This window comes from Ailuropoda melanoleuca, chromosome 9 (assembly GCF_002007445.2).
Source record: "Ailuropoda melanoleuca isolate Jingjing chromosome 9, ASM200744v2, whole genome shotgun sequence".
NCBI classification, from domain to species: Eukaryota; Metazoa; Chordata; class Mammalia; order Carnivora; family Ursidae; genus Ailuropoda; species Ailuropoda melanoleuca.
In genome coordinates, this window is record NC_048226.1 from 35,246,136 (window position 1) to 35,256,265 (window position 10,130).

The 10,130-nt window shown below is 47.7% G+C and overlaps 1 long non-coding RNA gene across 1 annotated transcript; it reads left to right on the forward strand.

Moving 5' to 3' along the window:
• The first annotated feature begins 734 nt into the window (after nucleotides 1–734).
• Nucleotides 735–8,526, forward strand: LOC117803751. Its single transcript, XR_004627800.1, has 3 exons — nucleotides 735–1,087; nucleotides 2,504–2,637; nucleotides 6,229–8,526. It is a non-coding gene; the product is annotated as an uncharacterized LOC117803751 (long non-coding RNA).
• The last annotated feature ends 1,604 nt before the right edge of the window (nucleotides 8,527–10,130 follow it).

A 10,130-nucleotide genomic window follows, 5' to 3' on the forward strand; every position in this document is an offset into this window, starting at 1 on the left:
TCCCTTTCTTTCTTCCTTTCCTTGTATGTTTTTATAATGACCTCTTTCACATCCAGATTCTTCTCTGCATGGAAACCTGTATTGTGCCCATTTGTCTGAGGCCATAGTCGACTGACGGCTGGAATCATGGAGTCTGGGGGAGATGCACCCTGTACTTTGCCTGCGGCTCCTGTCCCATTCCCCGCCAATCAGGGCTCCATTGGGTAGTATCGTTTCTCCCAAAATAATGCATTCTCCAAGGGCAGTGACTACTGGGCGCTGCAAAGGGACATGACCCATCACCACTGAAGAGACTTAGACACAGGATGCTGGTCCAACAGAGGGCCACTGGAGGAGCGAGAAAAGCCCTGGTTCTTGTGGGCCTGATCACATGTGGCGTCCGAAACTTTCCTTCCACGAGGGCAGAAGGCCGACCTGGGCTTATTTTCCTCTTCTCCATTATCCGCCTGCTGATGATCCACTTTCAGGATTACCTGGGGGAAGGCAGCAGCCTTGTTCCCTTTGGCCTTTGCACTGTTATCAGTCCCCATCCCGGGCCCCCGGAGCCTGCACTCGGCCTGCCGCCCAGCAGTTGCAGGGAGAGAACCGGGAAGGAGCGGCCACCACATCCCTGGGCAGCTATTTCTGTCAACTGAAAAGGCCATTTAAGCAAAACACTTAATTACCTTTCCTCCTCCCTGCAACCCCTGGGAAAGTATGAGCCAGTCAGATAATGAGCTTAGAGAGAGCAGCAAGCTTGGCGAGGGCCGAGATTTTCATCAGGCAGAGGAGTGTCCTCACCCGATCCCATCACGGAATGGGGAGCCGAGAGCAGAGCAAGAGGGGGACATAAGCATGCCCCTCTGCAGTGCGGCTGTGTTATCTGACCCGTCACGCTGCACATTCTTGGAGCATTAGAGAGCTTCTAATTGCCAGGTTAAGCACCCAGGCCTGGCCTATGCGTAGCCCGTCCTCTGGGATGGAGACCACTTTCGACAGGATGCAAGGAGCATCCTCCCTGGGCACCGCCCTTGCCAGCGATCTCAAGCCCCTGCGCCCAGGTTTCCGACTGAGAAAATGAGGATATCAGACTTGGAGGGTCTCCAAGGTAACTTTACATTTGATAATGCTAGAAAAAAATGGCTGCGGGTGCTGGGGAGATGGGAGGCGGGTCTCCTCCAAGCGAGTGAGCGGACTGGCTGCAGCTGGGGGAGGCGGGGTGGGGCCTCTTGTTGGTAGGAGCTGAGCCAGCGGGGGCGGCCGTCCTGGGGTTGCCAGACCAGTAATAGGGGTTCCGCCTGAAGAGGTGCAGCCTGCCAAGTGAAAGAAATAGGGGCTGACACTTTAAGGTAAGAGAAGGCGCTGCCCTGCCGGGACAGCCTGGCATCTTCGAAGAGCTCATACCAGCCCGGACTGGGAAGGGTGACAGATCCCCTGCCTCCGTGACAGAGCTTGCTGGCCATTGTGTTCTGGCCCCTATCCATTCTGACCTCAGCGTGTCTCATGATTTCTGTCTCCTTGTCTGCCCTGCTTGGACCTGGCATCTGCCCTGGAACAGCCTAACAAAGGACAGAGGCCATGCAGCTTCCCGCCCACTACTGCAGGCCCCACCACTGGGCCCAGTCTAGATGCTGCCCACTGGGCCCCCTCCCATGATTGGAATGTCATAGCCCACCACATTTTTCCTGCTGGCCAACCCTCCTGCATGCCCCTCTGGGGTCTGGCCTCACCTTTCCTGCTCACAGGCTGCCATCTTGCTCCTGCCTGGGTTGTAATTCTGTGCTGCCTCCTGTCCCTGGCAAAGGAGACTCAGAGGGCAAGACAAAAGGGGAAAATGAAGATTACAACACCCCCATGGGGGCCAGATTGGAGGACTGAGAAAGTCACTCCATTTTATTCACTCCTCAAATTGCTAGGGGTTATACCAGTACTAGGTGATGGGGTTACAGCACTGAACACACAGACAAAAGCCCCTCCCCCAGCAGAGTCTAGTGCTGGGGAAACAGACAGGGACTAAAATAAATAAGGGAAAATTAAACAAAATAAAAAAACTAAAAATATATAAAAAAATAGGTGTGTTAGAATTTAACCACTACTATGGAGAAAAAGCAAAGCAGTGAAGGAATACAAGAAATATGAGGCAGAAAGGGGTTTGCAGTTCTAGATTGGGGTGGTCAATGGAGGTCTCACGGAGAAGGGATATTTAATTAAAAAACTGATGGACACCAGGAAGGAAGCCATGTAGACATCCGGGGAAAGAGGACTCCAGACAGAGGGAACGGCAAGCGCAAAGGCCCTGAGGCATAATCTTGCTTGGTGAATGAAAGGAATGCAAGGAAGTTGGTGTGGCTAGAACTGATGGAGTGGGGTAATGCAGTTAACTGTGGGGGAGGAAATGAGGGGGTGGTTTGTGGGGAGACTGTGTAGGGCTTTGCAGACTACTCGTAAGAGTTTTATTTTGAGTGAGTTGAGGGTCACTTCAGGGTGTTGACCAGAGGAAGTTGTTGTCTGATTATGTTTGTAGGTTCACTCTGACTGCGGAGCTGAGCGAACAGAGAAAGAGGAACAAGACAGGGATGGGCGCCCAGTTAGGAGGCGGCTGTGATCATACGGGTGAGACGTGCTATGACTTGGCCAAGACTGGCAATGGTGGAGAAGGTGAGTAATACAGTCTATACTCAGAGATGGAACGCCATGATTTGCTGATCACCTGGATGTGGCATATGAGCAAGAGTGGAGACAAAGATGTTTTAGAGTCACTAGTTCTGAGCAACCACATGGATGGAGCCATTTATCATTAATGGCAAGGAGAAGGGGGGGCCGATCAGGAGCTCAGTGTTGCAACTGTGTATTTGAGATGCTTTTTGGTTGACCACGTTGGGGGAGGACTCCAAGTGGAGTCTGGGGCTCCTGAGAGGAAGCAGTCAGATGTAAATTTGGTGCCCACCATGAATAGATGCCAGATAAGGACAGAATGAGATTACCAACGGAGTGCAGATGGAAAGCAACAGAGAGAGAGAGTTCGGGCCTGAGCTTTGGGGCTGTAGCATGAAGAGGCCAGGGAGGCGAGGAAGGCCAGGAAAAGAGGCTGGGAATCAAAGGCCCAGTGAAAAGGAAAACCTGGAGAATGGGGGATGCTGGATGGTAGATATAGGAAGAAGTGGTTATCCATGGCCCCTAAGGCTAGGTCTGAAAATGACGACTGGTCATAGCAAAGTGAAGGCTACTGTCAAGCCCCATTTTCTGCAGAGTGAACCCTCCAATATGCTTTGATTGCAGCTCCTGGCCTCTACCTTTGCCTTCGGGTGGGTTTGTGGGTTCAGGTCTGGCTAATCACTGTGATTGGCTCAGAGATGATCACGTGACCTGGACGGGGCCGATGGGACTCCTCTCCAGGCATTTTCTCCGGGAGCTGTCAGGATAGATTGGCCCCCCTCTCTTGAGTTGCTACGTGTTGGGATATATAAGTCCTGCCTCCTCACAGACATCCTGCTTGTCATGCACAGTCTCTCTTTCTAAGGTGGAGAGAGAGAGGTCCCCAACAATTGCATTTGAACCAGCTCTGGATACAGCTCTGCTAAGTCCTGCTACTCCTTTGGACTCCATCTTATTTCCTAGCCGATTAACTATTTTAAGCTGTTTCAAATCAGCCCTCTGTCTCTTGCATCCAAAGGTGCTCTAGCTATATCCCTGAAGCCCGCTATTCAACAGCGGCAGAGAGTGTGCGTGTTGTTGACTCCCTGGTCATGCAAAGACCACCGAACTAGGGCCTTAAGCCCCTGGTCAGAGACCCTGGCAGTCCTGGCCTCGCAGCCCGCTAAATGCAACCTTACTAAGCGACCCCTGGATTCAGGACTATTCTTAGCTGTCTGAAATTGCATGGAGGAGTTCAGCCTGGGGAAGGACCAAACAGGGTCACCTCCCTGCCTCCTCCTGTAGCAGCCTCTGACGCAGGCCTGAAATCTGGGGCAGGTAGGATTGCAACCAGAGAAGCTGGGGAAGGGCATCAAGTTCCACTGGTGACCCAAGAGGTGGCATCCTGTGGGGCCGCCGGGGCGCAGTACTGGGAGTTCCCTAAGAGATTATGAAAGCCACGGTGGGGTGTGTGTGTGTGTGGGTGTGTGTGTGTGGGGGGGAATGCTGTGGGCTTAGAGGGGGACAGGGTCAGCATCTGGGGAATGCAGATGAAGTAATGGGAGACCATGGCAGGGAAGCAGTTGCTAAAACAAACTGAATAATTCTGTTGGATGAAGTGGCTCTGGCCTAGAGCTGTTTTTAAAGGGCCAGCTACGCACAAATTGCAGTGTCTTAAAGACACCTGTGCAATGGAGCACAGGTCCTCTTATTCTGGCTTTTGGCTCTGAAGGTCCAGTATGTCACCTTTGGGTGTCTTCTCCATGGGTCGAAAGGGAAAGCAATTTGTTTTTACACGTCTTCTGGCTCTGCGTGCAGATAGGGTGTTCAGACGATCTCCTGGCTTTCTTGTACTTGGGCAGGTGCACGGGGAGAGCCCCAATCTTCTCTTTCTTTTCTTTTCTTTTTTTTTTTAAAGATTTTATTTATTTATTTGACAGAGATAGAGACAGCCAGCGAGAGAGGGAACACAAGCAGGGGGAGTGGGAGAGGAAGAAGCAGGCTCACAGCGGAGGAGCCTGATGTGGGGCTCGATCCCATAACGCCGGGATCACGCCCTGAGCTGAAGGCAGGTGCTTAACCATTGTGCCACCCAGGCGCCTCGCCCGATCTTCTCTTTCTGCACCCTGACAAAAGAAATGATGCTCTGGTGATAATCCCTGGTTGCTTACGCTACGCACCCGGGTAAAGCCTTCAGAGAGCTTTACGGTAGCTGGGCACCGGAGGTCTTGGTATAAATCCCTTCCTCTCAAGTTGTCACCTCATTGCTTCCTTCTCCTTCAGGATTTCTTTTGTTCTTGGAGAAGACACACCTTTCACAGCCACCCTTTCATCACCTGACTGCGGTTGAGACTTCCGTCCAACCGCAGACTTCACCCCCCCGTCATGGACCAGGAAGGATACCGATTTAATAATCCTCATTAAATGTAGTGCCACACAGTGGAAATCCGTAGTATTTGACAGACACCGAAACGCAGCTGACTTGTTGCTTAGATAATTACAGGTAGTGTTTACCAGACTAAGCACATTTGAAGGAAGGGTGAATTTAATGCGTTTAAAGGAAAAACACCATCAAGCTCTTTAAAATGTCACATTGCACCCAAACAATTGATTCTGGGTACACATAAATCTGTATTCACAAAAGCAAGTTTTCGAGGATTTCTGGCAGGCGGTGAGTGGTTGTTTTGCCTACTTTTTATTTACTGCAATAAAACGACATAAAACCCCTATCGTTCACTCTTTTTTTTTTTTTTCTCACTTTGGTTTTCTCCCACAACAGGTCTGAAAACAAATGTTTTTCTTAATCCTCTAATGAAGTATGTTCCTGGTGGCACAACTGAATTCTGCTTTCTAAATCATAAGCAGAACATGTTTTCCAAAATCTCTCCACACTTCCTGTAGGTGGGATGCAAGTTGTAGGTGAGGAAAAGCCTGGAAGCTCAGAGGTAGAGAGGGTTGCGCCCCCCCCTGCCCCCTGCCCCCTGCCCGGGAGTGTACTTGTCATTCTCGGGGCTCTAGTGCTTTGGGGGCCACATCATGATCTCTGGGAAGGTAAGCAGAACCAGGGTTCTGGTGCATTAGCTAAGGAAGTGCTACCTGCTCTCCCGGCAAAATCCCCACACCTTAGCAGCTTTGTATACTAGAAGTTTCTATCTTGATATGTAACAGTCCTGGCTGATACTTTTCGTCGGGCAGCTCTCCTGCACAATGTGAGTCAAGGGCCTAAGCTCCTTCCATCCCGTGGCTCCCAAGACAGTCCCCAGAGTTGACTCTTCCAGCCAGCTGGGAAGAGAACAGCGCATGCGCGATTGCACGTGGTTTTATGACCTGGGATTGACGCATATCAGTTCTGCTCATTTTCCACTGACCAGAGCAGGACTGATGCTGGACATTGGCCCCCCCTCCATGTCAAGGGAGGCTGGGAAGTGTAGTTTAGCTGTGTGCCAGTGTTGAATACATATATAATAGTTTCTGCCTCCTGTGGCTGTTCTCTCACTCCAAAAGTATTTGGGAATACTCGTTGGGGCAGGCCCCGAGAGACCGAGCAAAATCTGTTATTAAATTAATTTCCTTTATTTGCTACTCAGTTCTGCTTTTCTATTTTTATTTCATTAGCTTCTGGACTGGAATGAAACATCTTAAAATCTTGGTCTACAACAACCTCTCAAAAAATGAAAAAAAGAAAAAAAGAGTCTATAGCAAAAGAAGTCGACTTGATCTTGTTCTCTTGTAAATCATTTGAAAATGAGAGGCTCCACACCAAAATATCCTGGTGGCCTGAGACAGAATCAAGATCTCTCCCTCCCTGTCTTTCTAGAAGACCTGGATAGCATTCATCCCTGGGTGAATGTCCCCAAGGACACTGGACCTTGCTCAGTAGGTTTAGGTCCCCTACCACGGATGAGTCAGCTCCCACACCCGGACAGTTGTGCAAACAGCGCTCCAGCCCACCACAGAGTAGCTGTGAAGTTATTGCAACTTGTTTAACCTTTTAAGGCTTAATATTCTGTAAATTATTCTCTGTGGCCCCTTATTCTATGGAAACGGGGTGGAGGAGTCCCATCTCCTGGGGGCATCGTAAGAGTTAAGTTAGATATTGAAGGAGAAATCACCCAGCACAGGGCCTGACATCAGCGAGACATCAGTCACTCCCAGTTTCCTTCCTGCCTTTTTCCACACAGGGAAAGGTACGACACCCAGGCCTTTGTCAGAGTGGCAGTGCCTCTGTAAGTAAGGCTCCCTCTCCCCGACCCCACTGACTTTACCAGGCTCCAACCGCAGCAGTAGTTCTCTCCAGTCAGGCAGAAGTCAGAGGTGCTGAGCGTGAGGAGGGAGTGGGAGCCAGACAAAGGAGCAATTACCCCCACATGACTGCCTACTAAGAATTCTGGCTGGAGAAAAGGCTTCGCTGCAGTCTGTTTTTGCAAATTCTGCTTGGGGAACCCAAGAGGTAAGGCTTTCGGGCAACAGGATAGCCCGGATCTCATTGTCCCAGAATTCAACTTAGCTAACCTCTGGCATTTTCTGTGCTCTGTCTCCTCTCTCACATATTCCCTTGATTCATCAGTGTCTCTCTATTCCAGTTAGCACAGTTCCCATGGATCAAGCTCAGCTAACCCGAGCATACTTGACACAGATACACAGTCAGACACAGACACGGACACACACACACACACTCTCTCTCTCTCTCTCTCCCTCCCTCCTTCCAAGAGAAGTCTTGCCTCTAAATGGAGGATGTTTGTATACTGTGGGCTCGGCTATGCCTGAGGACATGTTGGAAGATGAGAGTCACTTCCCCCAGCTCTCCTGAACTGAGTCTATGAGAACCAATTATAATCCTTACATCTTCTCATTCTTATCAGGCTTATTTCTAACTTAGTTCTGGTATCCCACTTTGAGCCAGTCAGAGGAAAAAAAAACAACAACAACAACCCTTTGCATTGGCAAGACTACTGCACGACTGCACGACTGACAAGGAAGATATTCTGGGATAAATCAGGGAAAGCCTTGGCTGTTTCGATAGTAATCCTAAAGATCAACAGAAGAAATTTCTTGAAGTGGATGGATAAAATTCTTAGAATAATCCTGCCCAAGCCCTCTAGAATTCCTTTATGATGCCTTTATATATTTCAGCCTTTCACATAAGAAGATTTCAGACTGTCGCCCAAATGAATGTGCAGTGCTGTTGGCTAGGAGCATGCCACTGCCAAAGGGATTAGACTGGAACGTGTCTTTGGAAAGGGTGTTTTGAGAGAAAGTCCCATTGATGCTACCTAAATTTCTGGGGAAATGTCTTCAGCAAGTTTTCAGTGTGGTGCACATACGAGAGCTTCTCTCACTCTGTTGGGAACGTCTGGGAAAGTGAAATGACCCAGTGGGCCAGGTCAGCATTGACCTAGCTAGGAACTTGGCCAGTGGACTGAACTGAAGAGCTGGCAGGGCTTAAGGGCAAGGTGTGGTCTGGAAGGCAGGGCTGAGACTGGGGTGCAAAGTCCCAGGTGCTGTGGATTGATAGTGGGTGGGGATTTTACTGGGATTGGTGCAGATGGGGTATATTCACTGTGTGGAATCGGGACCAGAGATGGAAACTTGGCTGGTGCTTGAGAAGCACAGGAGCCAGAAGCTGGGGCTAGAACTGTAGCTCATTCTCTGAAGTTTTATTTCTCATCGGGAAACTTCCTTTCATAGTCTCCCTTCCTCTGGTCCAGCATCTCCCAGAATTTGATGTCAACGTAACACAAAGAAACTGTATGTGGAGGTTACTTACGATTGACCACTAAATTCTGTTTGTCTAATTATCCTTAAAAATAAAGGGCATGCACTTTTTTAAAAAAAAATATTTCTTTATTTGAGGAAGAGTGGTAGAGAGTAGGGGAAAAGGGCAGAGATAGAGGGAGAGAGAATCCCAAGCAGACTTCATGCTGAGTATGGAGCCTGATGTGGGGCCTGATTTCACAACCCTGAGATCACAACTTGAGCCAAAACCCACTGGCCACCCAGGCTTCCCAGGGGCATATACTTTTTAAATTGAGGTAGACTTGACATACAATAAACTGCACATTTAAAAACTGTACGCATTTAAGAAGTCAAATGTTCTACACCCATGAAAACATCATCACAGTCAAGGTATAGAAAACAGCCATCACTCCATAAAGTTTCTTTGTAACTCTTTGTAGATCTCCCCATCTCTGTCCCTTTCTTCCTTACTTCCTCTTCCCCAGACAAGCATTGATCTTCTTTTTATTACAGTACATTCATTTTCATTTTCTAGGATTTTATATAAATGAGATTATACTGCATACAGCTTCCTTTTTTTTGTGATCTTTCTTCACTCTTATTTTGAGATTCATCCATGCTGTTTGTGTATTTCCAGAGGTCATTCCTTTTTATTGCTGAGTTATATTTCAACAGATGGATATTACAACATTTGTTTATCTGTTCCAAATTTTGATGGGCATTTGGTTGTTCCCAGGTTTTGGATATTATAAGTAAAGCTGCAATGAATATTTATGTATAAGTCTGAGTAGGAACATATGCCTTTTTTTTTTTTTGTCAGGTAAATATCTGGGGACAGAAAGACTGACTCATACAGTAGGTATACATCTAATTTTTGAAGACCCTGACAAACTGTTTCCATTTTGTGGTACCATTTTGATTGGTACACTAGCAATGTATGAGGGTTCTAGTTCTTCTATGTCTTCACCAAAAACCGATAGAATCTATCTTTGTAACTTCAGGCATTCTAATAGATGTGTTGTGGTATCTTGTATGTCCTTAATGACTCCTGATGTTGAGCATGTTTTTATGTGCTCATTTGCCATCTGTTTATATTCTTTCGTGGCTGTTCAAATCCTTCGTTCATTGTTCCTAAGTTGTTAGTTCTCTAATTATTGAGTATTGATAGTTCTTTATATCTTCTTATGCAAGACCTTTATCAACTATATGCCTTGCAAATTCCATGTGGCTCATCTTTAATCCTCTTAATGAATGTGCATTCCTTCCACAGCCTCTCTAGTTGCTGGGTAATATGACTTGAGTTCTTGCTCATGGAACATGAGTGGAAGTGAAGTGTGCTATTTCTGGATTCAGTCCTTAAAACAGTGTGTGTGTGTTTCTCCAGGCTCTTTTTTTATGTCCTCAAGCCAGTGATCCAGCTTTGATCATGCTGGTGAGGACTCTGCCCTGGGGATTTCAGAATGACCTTGTGTAGCAGATTTATTCACCTCTGACCTATTGTAAGGTAGAGAAATACATTTCTGTTTTCTTTTAAGCCACTGAATTTTGGGGTCTCTTTGTTACCCCTCAGCAGCTTAACCTTACCCTAACTGATATACCAAGGAAGTTACTCCTTCTTCTTCCTTCCTCCCTCTCACTTTGAGCACATTCCAACAGAAGTTCAGTTTGGTTGCCCTAAGGATGAATTCATTTTTCTAGACAAGAGAATAAAATTCCTTGAGCAATCAATAAGGCACCGTGCTATGTATCTTGCCTAAAAAGAGGAAGAAGACTCACTTCTT